This window comes from Ovis canadensis, chromosome 10, assembly GCF_042477335.2.
Source record: "Ovis canadensis isolate MfBH-ARS-UI-01 breed Bighorn chromosome 10, ARS-UI_OviCan_v2, whole genome shotgun sequence".
In the NCBI taxonomy this organism is placed as follows: domain Eukaryota; kingdom Metazoa; phylum Chordata; class Mammalia; order Artiodactyla; family Bovidae; genus Ovis; species Ovis canadensis.
Window position 1 is genome coordinate 47,157,147 of NC_091254.1, and position 15,010 is coordinate 47,172,156.

Below are 15,010 nucleotides of genomic sequence, written 5' to 3' on the forward strand. Positions count from 1 at the left end.
TGAACCTTTATGTTTCCACTTTGATGAAAGCCCAGTGTAATAAAGGAACAGATGGCCTTCTTGTCCCTTTTGAAGAATGGGATGATTATCAGATGGTGTTGCTATCTGATTGGAATCTTAAAATCTCATTAGAACTTTTAGAATCATCAAATTTAGTTTATATACATCAAGAAAGTAAAAACATAGTTTGAATTAGGAGACAGATATACTGTCTTCTGGCAGACAATGCAGAAAAAATCCTGATAATTTTGACTAGGGTGGCACTAGTGGTAAAGAAGCCACCTGCCAATGTAGGAGCATAAGAGATGTGGGTTCTATCCCTGAGTAAGGGAGATGCCCTGGAGGAGGGCATGGCAACCCACTCCAGTATTCTTGCCTGGAGAATCCCATGGACAGAGGAGCCTGGAGGGCTACGACCCATAGGGTCACAAAGAGTCAGACACGACTGAGCGACTTAGCACGCTCAAAATCTTTACTAGGGATCTTCAAAATTTAAATGTTTGAAAGACATACAAATTACCTGAGACTTGTTAAAATGCAACTTCTCCTTCAATAGGTCTGGGCCATCACCCAATTTCCAGCAAGTTCCCAGGTGATACTGATGGTGATGCTGACGGTCTGCAGTCAATGCTTTGAGTCACAAGGATAACTGTCCCATCTCTAGCATCCTTTCAAAAAGTCTATAAACTTCTGATAAGAATGAACACTTTAAAATATACATCAGTTCAGTTCAGTTGTTCAGTCGTATCCAACTTTGCGACCCCATGAACCACAGCACGCCAGGCCTCTCTGTCCATCACCAACCCCTGGAGTCCACCCAAACCCATGTCCAATGAGTCAGTGATGCCATCCAGCCATCTCATCCTCTGTCGTCCCCTTCTCCTCCTGCCCCCAATCTTTCCCAGCATCAGGGTCTTTCCCAATTAGTCAGCTCTTCACATTAGGTGGCCAAAGTATTGGAGTTTCGGCCTCAGCATCAGTCCTTCCAATGAACACCCAGGACTGGTCTCCTTTAGGATGGACTGGTTGGATCTGGTTGCAGTCCAAGGGACTCTCAAGAGTCTTCTCCAACACCACAGTTCAAAAGCATAAAATATACATACTTAAATATAATATATATAATTTATAGAAATGTATATAATAAAATATAAAAATATTAAGTATAAGTACATAATATATTTTAAATAATATTGTCAGAAGTTAATAATTAGTCTGTGTTTAATGCATATGAACTTTGAACTTTTTCTAGAATTTCTCAGTTCCTAGTAAAGATCTACAAATATTTTTTCCATGCTAATGTTCTCATTTTAAAATTCAGATTATCATTACCTTAAGGTAATTCTTTCACAATCCTTATGTAACAATGGAATATGTGTGTGTACATATATGTGTGTGTGTGTGTGTGTGTGTGTGTGTATATATATATATGATTATACACACCACAACCAAGGTTTTCACTGCCATTTATTCAAGGACAGCTTTCCCCATGATGCATATGATTTGTGTTTGGGGGACTGTGGGTGCTTGCATGATTTCATTTTGGAATAACTGAGATGAAAACTTTTGTTCTCTGGGTTCTAAAATTTAACCAAACTCATTCTAAGGCGTCCCTTTTCCAGCCAAGATAAATCAGAGAAATTGAAAAATATCTCACCGTGATTTTTGGCATTTATCTGTAATCTTTTGTATCAAAAATGCTAATAGTGATGGTCCTTACATCCACTGTGCTATATTTCTGCCCAAGGAGGTAAGAACATATTTTTTTTACATTAACAGAAGTGTGTTAAAGTACAAAGTTGAAGTGGAATTTAATACATAACTTAAATTGTATTAAATATTTGTATTAAATATTGTATTAAATATTGTATTAAATATTTACAGAAGAAACCTAGGAATTTTTTACTCATAATAGTTCAAATATAGCATCAAAGCATCAGTGAACAAACCGTCCATTGAAAGTTTGGAGCGGAAATGAAAACACTAGGGCGCAGAGTCCCTGGTAATTGACTGCCTGAACGGACAACTACAAGGAGTGTATTTTAAAAGGAAAAAGAACATCTTAACAGCATCCTCTGAAAGGTAACAGAAGTCAAGGTTACTGACTCGGGAAACTGAAAGGAAAAAACCTAAGGGAAAATTGGTTTGTTCCAACTACATCCTTACTCCTTCCAGAATCCTTTTGCAATAGGAACAAATTTATTCTTGGGTACTATAGAGTCTAACAGCTGGAAGGAAATTTACAGAGTGGAATTTTCTGTATGGAATCTAAACCATCTAAGTCAAGGCAGCTTTGGAAACTGAAGTCCCACACTTTTCCCTCAAAGCTTAGCCTGTTTTAGTGTTTATTCCCAATCACAGTCTGCCTTATGACGCTGTAATTCTGTTTACCATGGCCCAGCCCTGCAGACGTAGAGAACGCCTTTGTCACAGTCGACATTTATATATTGAAAATACTGATTAAACAGTATTCTCTTCTTCAAATGACGTTATCCCAAAGAATTAAATCATTTTTCCTGGTTGATTTTATTTTATACCCTTTTGATCATTTTCCCGATCCTTTCCCCTACATCATCTACCATTTCTCTGCAGCCTGTTCGAGTCATCAAAACTGGGCTCCAGTGTCCCACTAAATGTGGAACTTCCTGGGGCAGAGTGATTAATTACCCTCTGCGCCTGCTGGCCATGTAGCTGTGGGCTTTCAAGTAGAGACCCCAGCCAGCAGCCTGAGCGTCTCCTGGGAACCTGTTGAAAATGCAGAGTCTCAGGCCTCACTCCACACCTACTGACTCAGACACTTGGGGCATGAGACCCTGCAGTCCCACCTTTAACAAGCCGACTGCCCCTGCCCCCAGCTGATGCACACGACTTAACTGAAAACACTAGCTTTGCAGTCCAGGTGCTACTCTAGGAACCCAGGGGCCTCCCTCCCTCTGGATGTCCTCCCCCATGCCCCAGGGGCTTCCTCTCTGCCCTACCACCCACTTCTCCCCCCACAGCCCCCAGCAAACTTGGCCTTGTAAACATGCACCATGCATGCTTGGTGCATGCGTGACAAGTCACTTTAGTCGTGTCTGACTCTGTGACCCCATGGACTGCAGCCCGCCAGGCTCTTCTGTCCATGGGATTCTCCAGGCAAGAATACTGGAGTGGGTTGCCATTTTCTTCTCCAGGGAGTCTTCCCGACCCAGGGATCGAACCTGCGTCTCCTGCTTTGCAGGCAGACTCTACCAGTGAAACACCTGGGAAGACCAAAGGAGCTCCTTTGGTCAAGTTTAAAAAGAAAAAAATGAAAAAAAAAAACCCTGCCACTCCTGGAACAGGTGACAAACGCTTAGGAATCTCACACAGTTCAGAAATAAGCTTCAGAAAAGCTTATTTCACTGTACGCAGCCCTTCTGTTTGTGTTAAGATGGCTTCTTCCATCTCTCAGACTAGTCTTCTCCTCTAGTTACCAGCAGACTCCTACTCATTTTCTCCAGGAAGCCCCCTGGGTTGCAGAGGTTTGGGAAAGAAAACCACTCAGGGTGCCTGCCTCTACCTGCAGACCTGCCAGTGTGACAGGGCCTGAGTCAACAGCGCCATCATAGATGTCGTTTCTATTGGAGTAAAAATAGGTGTATGATTGTAAGAGGGAAAGATGTCAATCAATGGTTATGTAGTCTTCCTGAATAAAATGATTGGGAACACGGGCTCTGAATACACGCCACCTGGGTTCACGTCACTTCCGATTACTGGCTTCGGGGTGTGTTGCTTAACCTCCCTGAACCTCCATCTCCTGGTTTTATGAAATGAGCATGACCCAAGGACCCACCATGCCGTGCTGCAGGAGATGGGACCCTGGAAGGGTCTAGCATACAGCACTTTGCACAGACCTACTTGGGTGTTACTTTGCCTTAGTGTTTTTATTAGCATTGCTGCTAATAAAATGAGACTCACTCATTTTTCATCCCTTGAAGGTAGTATTTGAAAACTAGCCTTAAAGCGGGGGTCGGGGAGGGGGTGCTGTTTGCACCGGCAGATTCAGAGCCAGGCCTATAAGCCTCCTTCTTCCTTGGCCCCTGGTGCTCTGCTCTGCACGTCTGGGAGTTCAACACGCTTCTGAGCTCAAATTGTCTGATGATTTACTGGCTTAATAAGCAACATTGCATTTCAGAAGTCATTGCATTTTCAACACAGGTTATATGATGTTTGCACGCCCCAGATATGAGCACAAAACAACTGGGCAATGCGATGCTTTGTCACAGCAGGGCTGGCAAGCTCAGAAGAAGGATTTGCAAATTGGAAATTGCAGAAATACAGGTAAGCTGAAGAAACCTTCAAAATAAGCTAGCCAATAAAAAACAGGATTTTTTAAAAAAACTGGGACAGCTGCTTTCTTAGTTCTCCTGAGGGAGAAAAGCACAGACTGGCTATTTTCCAGTCTGCGAAGTTTACAGGCTTTCTAAGAAGATGATTTATATATTGGATAAGAGGTTTCACTGAAAATGATGGATTTGGTAGTTCGTTTCAGGATAGCAATCAGCTGCCTCAGAGAACTTGAGACCCAAGAATAATCTTTGCCTCAACCAACATTGGGCTTCCTGGTGTCTCAGGGGTAAATAATCTGCGTACAGCGCAAGAGATGTAGGAAATAGTCACTGGGTTGGGAAGATCCCCTGGAGGAGGAAATAGCAACCCTCTCCAGTCTTCTTCCCGGGATAAACCCATGGACAGAGGAGCCTGAAGGGCTACAGTCCATAGAGACACAAAGAATCGGACTCAACTGAGCACCTGAGCACACCACAGCAAGCAGCATCTAACAAAAGTATATTCAGTGGAATGTGTGTTTGTGCATCAGGATGGACTGTAACCTATGTATTCTTATTTTAGGTTTTGAAACAGTTTGAAAAACAGTTGAGGATATATAAAATCAAGCTTAATTTTTCTGCATGAAGTATGACATAAAATGGGATAGGACAAAGCTGAAGCCTTCAACACATACTCAGTTTTTCCAAACATGTTTTTATATACTTTTAAAAGCATACAATTCAGTCATTAGTGAGCTATTCTTAATGTCAATGTTTAATGTCAGTGGTACATATTTTGGATTGTATAATTTTGCTTGGTAAATATTTAGTATGGAACTATCAAATCTAAACAGTTACTATTAAAAGCTGTGTCAATGGTTACTTAAGAAAAGTAAAATAAAATAACTACCAACTCTACTTGTGTTTATTTCTATGTAAATCTATTTTGGTAGAAAAACTCTGGAACAGGGCTGTCTGAGGGAACTTTCTGTGATGATGGGAAAGTTGTGTGTGTGCTATTATTCGATAGAGGAACTTGCAGCCTTGTGTGGCAACTGAGATTGGAAATGTGGCTAGTGAGACTGAGGAACTGATTTTTTTTTCATTTCATTTCAGTTGATTTAAATTTTAAAAGCCATTTATTGCTGCCAGCTCCTGCACTGCACAGCACATATCTAGGTATGCACGGCTTTTTTCATGGAGACAACTACAATAGAGACTGGCTCCTGTGGGTCTGTGTGATTAAGGACTCAGGGTAGGAGATGCCCTGGATCCCAGGATGGAAGTGGAGAAGGGTCTCCTGGAAAGCTTCCTAGAGCAGTGGGTGTTGGGGGTATGGGGTCGGCTTTACTGAGAACCATTTCCTATGGGTCAGTCCCAAGGAGACCGATCACATCTCACGGAGCCCAGACGCACACCCCACACCAGCCCCAGACCACCAACCCCGCCCCCAGCTTCCCGCCCCGTGTGATCCAGTTGCTGTACATAGCAGCGTTGCAGACCCTCCATGCAGGGCCATCCTCCCACCTCACCCTTTGCAGATGTGGACGCTGGGGTCTGGGTCAGAACTGAGCCCCCAGGTTTGCCGGCTGCCACCCCGTCTCAGGCCGCAGCCCGGGTCCACCACCCAACCCCATCCTCAGCTTTCTCTTTAGACTGTGTTGGTGGATGTCAGGAGCTTGAGCTGGTTGCTGGAAACACCACCCAGGCCAGAGGTCCTGTACGAAGGTGGTGGGCCAGTGCCTGCAGTTGCGGACGTGTGTCCGCGTCCTGGGGCTCCCACCTTGGGTTGTCACTTCACCTAATAAAAGTCAGATATTATTTCCCAAACAGGGAAACCAAGTCTAGCGAGGGGAGGGGAGGGGTCCATGATCACAGGACGTGGAGTGGGCTGGCCCAGTCCCGCTTTACTTTCCTCCATTATTCATGAATGCTTGTCTAAGGCCTCACTCATATTGCTAACGGTGATGATTGCCAACTTGCAGAGCTTGCAGGGTGCTAAGAGCTTCACCTGCATTCTGTCTGACACCATGGTTTTTTAATGTGCTGTGTTGTTATTTCATGTATGGCAAACACATCTCCTCAGGCAGGGCCTGGTCTATGCGTATGTACATACTCTTTAATGACTATAGGATTATATCAGATGAAAATACAGTTGTTATTTAGCCAATCCTCTTTATATTAATTATCTGGCCAATTTCCAGTTTTGTTACTGGAAACATGCTTCAAGGATTAGCCCTGAACACACGTTTGCCCACACCTACGATTTTTCTCTAAAAATCTTAGGAGATAGGTGTTCCCTCCTGGTCCAGTGGTTAGGACTTGGTGCTTTCACTACCATGACCTGGGTTCAATCCCTGGATGGGAAGCTGAGATCCCATAGCCACATGGCACGGCCAGAAATAAATAAATGAATAAAAATAACCACTACCTGACTTAGTACTGTTTTCCTTTCATTTGTACAAAATATAATATGATGCTATTTGCAGCCTTAAGTTAAAAATAAAAACTCTAGAAGAGGAATTACTGCATCAAAGTTCCAAACTGCCCTCCAGGTGAAAGTGTTAGTCGTTTAGTCTTGTCCGACTCTTTGTAACCCCATAGATTGTAGCCCGCCAGGCTCCTCTGTTCATGGGATCCTCCAGGCAAGAATACTGGAGTGGATAGCCGTTCTCTTCTTCGGGGGACCTTCCTGACCCAGGGATTGAATCCATCTCCTTGATTGCAGGCAGAGTCTTCACTGTCTGAGCCGCCAGGGAAGCCCTCAGTAGCGATTCGCAATCCAACCAGCATTGCATGCAAACATCCTCAGTAGACTTGGTTCTATCCTAGGTGTGTCTGCGCAGATGAGGGAAGGCAGGCTGACCAGATGATTCTGCCCCTTGAGGGACGGCCTTGCAGGTGTACCCTGATGGCACAATGAGCTCCATCTCAACCCAGAGGCACAGAGAGGAGAGACGCAAGGGGGCAGGCTTCCCGTGGGAGGAGGGCTGGGACCGCCTCCTCTCCCTCCTGTGCTGGTTGCACTTCTATTAGTCCGTGCGCCCATCCGGGGACATCATATTTGGAAATGGTTACAGATAACATTGAAATAAATTCAGTTTGCAATGTGATTAAAGGGTCAAGAAATGGAGTCAATGAGGAAAGAAGAAAAGAACTGGATTCTCTGTCCTGGAGGAAAGGACACCAGTTCATGACCTAATTACTACCTTGAGGTTATAAAGAACTTGAAAGAGAGTGTTTTGTTTTGTTTTTTTCAGTATTGGTGGAGTATTGAATAAGGAGAATAGGTCACATTAAAGTGGGATATTTTCCAGTTGGATACAATGGAAATGCTTTCCATGCATCATCTCACTGAATTTGATGATGACCTTTTGCTGAGGGCAAATATCTGTGGGTATCATTGGTACCTCAAGTCTACATTAAGGTGCTTGAAGAAATCACTCAACTTGCTCAAGCCCCACAGGTGCTCTTCCACTCTCCGGTGGATGCCCAAGCCCCTAGCACTATGCCTGGAAAAGGGTTTGTATTTATTGACCATTCACTTGAGTACTTGAACGCACTCCTACTGGATTCCACAGCCCTTGTCTGATACCACTGGGATACAAGGTCCCTGATGCACAGTCAACAGGTGATGCTCTCTAAAGCATCACTGTAGCGCAGATATCTTGGTAGATAAAGCATCACTGTAGAGCAGATATCAGCTCTCTTCTAAGCATTCAGCTTCCCCATCATAAAGAGTGCCATCTCACCGCCAAGTCACCCTTGTGCAGGCCTCTTCTCTAAACCTGACCTCTGTCCTCCCCTGTCCCTACAGAGGGGGCTTCCCCAGCCCCTTCCCCCAGAGACGGCCTGCTCTCATCCTCCGTCTTGGCAGCTCTCAGCTCTGCCAGTGTGTCTCTGTCACAGGCAGTAGCTGGCACGCAGGCCCGGGAGCCCAGTCTGTATCCCAGATCCTGACAAGCTTAAGGAAATTCCACCCTCCCGCATGCAGGTCTCAGGCAGGGTGAAGTCTTGTAGCGACTGCTGAGACAATGATGTGTACTCCCAGTCATTTCATTTAATCACAGGTACCACTTGGTATGAGGCTTCCCAGGAGGCACTAATGGTAAAGAACCTGCCTGGCAATGCAAGAGACATAATAGACACGGGTTTGATCCCTGGGTTGGGAAGATCCCCTGGAGGAGGGCATGGCAACCCACTCCAGTATTCTGGCCTGGAAAATCCCATGGACAGAGGAGCCTGGCGGGCTACGGTCAGTGGGGTCACAGAGAGTCTGACACAGCTAAAGTGACTTAGCACGCATGCATGCACCTGGTATGAAGATATAAGAACATTTCCTTCCCATGAGCCCACACCAACCTCCTGGCAAAGCACCTCTGGCCTCTCACAGTTGCGGGGACCCCAGATCCACACCTCCACCCAGCACAGCTCTAACCACCAGCCCAGCACTGGCCAGTAGGCGCCCTGGACCTCTAGCCTCTGACGATCTGCCAGTTTGTCCAAGAAGCACACATGGTGGCCTGCCTGGGGCTGGGAGACCCTCCAAGCTCAGGAAATGCCTCCTTGGCTAGAAACAGGCCAACGAACTACAAACAGTTTTGGGAGGGAGTGAAGGACTGGTGGGCAAGCAGCTGTCACATCACAACTGGCCTCTGCATCAGCAAGGACCAGCAGTTCTATTTTCTAAGGCATCCGCTTTGGCTGAAATTCAGGTGAGGGTGCGGGCTAGAACGTGGGCGCACAGAAGTGCACGTGGGTGAGTAGCACACGGCACGCCTGCTGCCCTTGCATCTCCCAGTGGAGATTTCCCTTGGGAGGACACACACACACACACACACACACACACACACACACACACACACACACACACTCGGGGAGCTCCCTGCCACCAAATCACACAGGACATGGGTGCACAGGCCCCCAGAGGCTCTCAGCCCACACTTGTTACTGCTTTTCCTTTCTTTAATTTCTCCAGCAAAACCAAGGTTGCCTGGGCCGAAGAGTCATATTTTTTCTATGGTTTCTACGAAGCACCATATGAGACGTGTCTTGAAAAAGAGATGGAATCGGGGTGGCTGATACTTGGGGCAGGATGCACTCTGGAGCCCTGCCACCCACAGGGAGGCTACGACTGCTTCCGTGTCCATTTCACTCCAGGAAACACACCAGGATGCAAAGGAGGATGATAGCCACCCTGGAGATAACCTTGACTCTGTTTTAAAAGGGTTTGAAAGAGTAAATAATTCCAGCTGTAGCTCTTTCTTGTCAGTAACACTTGGCTGAGGACACATAGTGGGATGTTATGCTGTGACTAAGGATGTCTGAAAGATTCTCAGCTACTCAGAGGGACAGAATCCACATGTCAGTGGGAACAAGACCATTTCAGGATGAAACGTGGGCGGGTGAGCAATAGGCTGAGGACAGAGGGGCGGGCACCTGCGGGTCAGACCCAGAGGCGGAAAAGCGAAAGGAGTTTCGGGAAAGGTGTGGGCTCATCGTGGTGGATGTCGACCCCTGTGCTGTCTCAAGCCCCAAGTCCAGGAGGATGGGAGATGACGCTTTGCACTGAGGCACTGTCGGTGAGGCCTTGTGCACGTGAAAGCAAAACTGCTCGGGATGCTGTGACAAGATTTATCCTCCAGTATCAGTTTTCTCCTTCTCTTAGTATTACACCCAAATTGTCTCTGCGATACAAGCCTGCCCAGAAGAAAAACTATACTTACTTTCCTTGTACCTGGGGTGGCACCTGGGATAGAAGCAGGATTGGGGTCCACAACTACCTAGAAATGTCATTAAAAGTAAGAAATACACCTTCCCCACCTTCTCTCTTCTAGCCAGCTGAATGCATATGCGATGGCTGGAGCTACAGCAGTTATCTTAGCTGAAATAGGGAATCCTTGTGCTGAGGATCAAGGTGGAAGGAGCTGGATCGGCAACATGTGATGTCCTGTTCCAGTCTGTACCAACTATACCAATTATACAGATTCCCCAGATTACTGACAATCCACCCTCTGTTGATGGAAGAGGTGCTGAGGGGCAAGGCGATACACAAAGCCAGATATTTGGAGATGACTTGCAAATAGGAGGTGCTCAATATGGTGCTGCGTTATGTGAATGGGGGGAGAAAAGAAAACTGCATAGAAGGACCATTTGGGAAACAGCAAATATCCCTGACTCTTAGATGAAAATAAAAGCACAGGGCTGTGCAGGCAGACCAGCTGCAGCCAAGGTAGGCTGGATGCTCTATTCAGGGGAAAATAAAGCAGAGTCAAAAATAGTCTCCTCCACCAGCAGGTCCCTGGCAGCGCAATCAGCCACCCACCCTTCCTTGACGGCCAGCTCCCAATAGCCCCAGGCGAGTGGGCCCTTGTTCAGTCTAATCGCTTACTGTCCCTTGGAGCTGGGACTGCTTTGAGGTTTGTTTTTGCACGATAGGGAGCAGTCGCTGCCCCACACGTGCCCTCTAGGGAAACGCTCTGCAGTGCCTTCACTCCACCAGCCAGCCTTGCTTAGGGGCCAATAGCCAGTCCCTGGGGCCTTCTGAAGCGCCACGAGGGGCCCTGGCAGGGGCTGTGTGCAGTCAGCACACAGTCTGGAGGCGCACAGAGCCCTCAAACAGCTGAAGGGACCAAAGCCAGCGGATGCCTCCCGAGCAGGCCTTCCCAGTAGTTCAGCCGAGGCGACTGGCCTGGCCGGGTAAACTGAGGCAGAAGCTGGTGTGGGCGGGGTGCATGCAGAGGCACCACGCTCCAGAGCCCACTTTTGACCACTCAGGAGTGAGGATGCTCCTCCGGCCTTTCAGACTCCCAGGACCCTGTCAGACTGCATCCCTCCCGCCAGCTGGATTTGGTACAAAGACCGACCTCTCTAAAGCCCACTTGGGTCTGGAGTGTAGCTGCAGACCAGTGGCCCTCATGGGCAGCACATCATGGTCTTGGGCTTTAGTAAAGTCTGCAAGGCCCATGGCCTGGCTCCAGGACTTGGTCCATTTCACCTGCATTTTCAAATGTATTGGCGTACTTGCTTATTATCTTTTTGATGATTGGTGGGACTTTTAGCAAAAATCCCCTTTATACATCCTGACGTTGATTTTGTTACTTCCCTTTTTCTTTAAACTGGGGTTGTAATTTTTGTCTTCTCGAAGAACCAGTCTTTGGCTTTCTCAATCCTCTTTTGTATGCTTATTTTTCTAAGTCTTTTCCTTGGCTTTTATCCTGATTATAAATGATACTTTCTTTGGCTTTATTTTCCTGTTCGTTCTCAAACTTGCTGAGACAGACTCTTAGTGCTTTAATTTTTAGCATTTATTCTTGTCTAGGCTTCCCAGGTATCTCAGTGGTAAAGAATCTGCCTGCCAACTAGGAGATGGGGGTTCGATCCCTGAGTCAGGAAGATCCCCTGGAGGAGGAAGTGGCAACCCACTCCAGTATCCTTGCCTGGAGAATCCCATGGACAGAGGAGCCTGGCGGGCTGCAGTCCATGGGGTCGCAAAGAGCTGGACACGACTGAGGGACTAAACTGCAGCAACAGCAACAGATTCACGGAAGGCCATAAATTTTCCTTCAGCCATGGCTTTGGCTGCACCCCAAACATTTTGATATGTAATGTTTAAGAATAATTCAAAAATATTTTCTAATTTTTATTATGATTTCTTCTTCGTCCCATATAGTTCTTTAGAAAAAGTACTGCTTAATTACCCATCAAATACACTTATCTTTTTGTTATTGATTTTTAACCTAGTTGCATTGAAGTGAAAAAATATTCTCATCTTGCTTCTGTTTTAGATGTGTCTCTTGTAAATGGCATATCGCTGGGGTTGTGTTTATCCCATCTGGCAAACTTGGTATTAATTAGAACATTTATCATGTTTACAGTTAATGATGTTGTGTGTTATAGATTACTTTTATTATTTCATTCTATTATCTCATTATACAGTTTTTCATATTCTTCTAGTGGTTACCATGGAGATTACGACACCACTCCAGACGTGTCAAAGTCCAGTATGAATTGGTCGTCTGCTTCTTTCTGCTGTGTCCTGCTTTCTGTCCCTTCTTCTGCCTGGGATTGTTGAATGCATTTTTAAAATTAATTTTCATTAGAGTACAGTTGCTTTACAATGTTGTGTCAGTTTCTTCTGTACAGCAAAGTGAATCAGCTATACGGGTACATATAACGCCTTTTTTATGGATTTCCCTCCCATTTAGGTCGCCACAGAGCACTGAGCAGAGTTCCCTGTGCTCTGTCGGTTCCCAATAGTTAGCTATTTTATACACCGTACCAATAGTGTGTGTATGTCCGTCCCAATCTCCCAACCCATCCCACCGCCCCTTCCCCTTGGTGTCCATGTTTGTTCTCTATGTCTCTACCGGTGTCCTGGCTGGGCCAGAGCTCAGGCTCAAAACACAGACTCCACTTGTTCAGCAAATGGAGTCTGTGTTTCCTCAAGACTAGCTTTGTTTACAATGACACCCGGACGTCTGCAGGCCCATGTGACATGCATGGAGGGGGTGGCAGGTGGAGGTCAGGGTTCACTGAGTCACATCAAGCCTCTGGAGAGGAAATGCACCCCGGGGAGGAGGAGATGGGGCAGAACACAGCACCCCGCTCCAGGTCAGGCCTCCATAGGGAGCTGACACTTAGACCCCGGTCCCCTGCAAGACACCGGGCCACATGCACGGCCCCACCTGGGTGGGTGCGGGCTGGAGAGCTGGACTGCTGAACTCTGGGATGGGGGTCCCCTCCCCGAGGTACCGCCAGGGTGGTGGGCTCTCTTCTATCTGGGTGTCACTGACTGGGGGGGAAATTGCAGGGCCTGAAATGCAGACAGAAGAGAGTCTGACCCACCAGGTGGAACACTGGAGACCCTGCCAGTGCTCCCCGGAAGGGAGGCAGCCCCCGGCCTCCTGTGTGCGGTACCAGAATCACCCAGGGCCGCCACCCGAGGCCTGGAATCAGCGTTTGTGTGATCGCTTTGGTACTCCCCAGCAGAGACACCAGATCCCTGCATGGTCTGTTTGAAAAAAGATCATCATCTAAACTAAAAGAAAAACCCATGTGGGGAGAGCTCGCCCCCTAAGTTTGCAAGATAAGGGCATGGAAACCGCCAAGTCTAAACTCCTCCACTTGATGCCACAGACATGCGGTGAGGTTCCAGCCAGACCTTCCGGGGAATCTGATCACGACCACGCTGAACGCCCTTTGGTCATTTTTCTGAAAGTCTCTGCCTCTTGCTCAGCTGCAACGGCTCTCAACGCACCTGTGTAGTGATCGCCCTGGTGAAGCTCATTTCTGGAGAAGAAGGTCCCCTACGTCGCTGCTAGGTCATCCGCTCCCAGACTCCCCCACAGCTGTCCCCGGAATCTCACTGAGGGACCTGGGGACCCAGGGTACATGTCTGCGGCACCTCAGAGATGCCAGCTCCTCCCAGAGGCCACAGCAGCCTGCGGTGTGGGGACGAGAAGCCTGTGGGTTTGAGCCCAGGTGCTGGGAGGAGAGACCTTCTCCCCGGGGGAGGGGGTGAACGGACCCCAGGTGTGGGGGTCGCAGGCTGACCTGGGGCCTCCCCCAGGCCTCTGTCCAGGGCCATCTCACCTCTGCTGCCTCTAGGCCTTCAGATCACAGGACCCTCGGCCTGGCCCCCTTCCTGCCTCTGCAAGCTCAGGACACTGGTGGGCCTGCTTGTGAAGCCTGCACGCTCTCCCCAGGACGCTGGCTCCTGTGCCTGAAGAAACTTCCCCACTTCCTTGGCCTGTGGGCCCACTGCAGACACCTGAGCTGGGCTTCAGACGAGAGGCGTCCAGCAGCTTGTGATTGTTACCTAAATGAAACAACTGCAGAGGGTGCGGAGCCGGGGGTGCAGGGAGGCCCTCGTGGAGCATGCGTCCCCTGCTCCACGGAGTGAAAGAGTTTGCAGCCAGGCCACCCCGTGCTCTGCAGGGCGTCCATCCTCATCTCTGAGGTGTGATGGGAAGGCCTCCCCTTGGCACTCCCCGGCTCTGCTGGGCACCATGGGCTCCAGGATGGAGAGAAGACCTGCCAGGACCCTCCAAGGAAGCTGCCAGTGTGCAGGCTTCTCCACTGAATCTGACCCCGGCTTTAGGGAACAGCACAGCGGAACCCCAGCTCTGGTCCCGCACGCCTAGCTACTCGGGGCCGGTGGGACCCTAAGGACCTGGAACCCTCCTCCTGCATCTCAGCACTGACGACAGCGAGGCTTCCAGAGGCTTCTGAACACGACTATGGTAGGAAACGTGACACGCCACCACCCTCCACACGCTAGTTAGTCCATTTCTTTTTGCCAGTGCTGTTTATGACCCAGCAAACTGATTTCATGTCTTTGAATCGATTTCCAACGCACATTTTGAAAAGAGTAGATTAAGGAACCCATACATCAGGAACCTGTTCATTCTTTCAGTGAATAATTTTGAGTCCCTCCCCGGTGGTGAGAGGGCTGGACACCTAATACGTAGTGCTGAGCTAAGGAGGTAATGCTTGGCCTGGGGAAGTACACATGTTACAAGCCTATGGGTGCTCAGTGAACAAGGACATTTATAACTGTGAATCGTATCAAGGGCTGTGAGAGGAAAGAGCAGGAGGATGGAATGACTTGGAGGAAGTGGGCAGTGAGAGTGCTCTCCAGGCAGAGGGAGCTCTGTGCACAAAGACCCTAAGAGAGAACTCCAGGAGCTCAAGGCTGAAAACCAAATGCCAGTGGGCCCGAG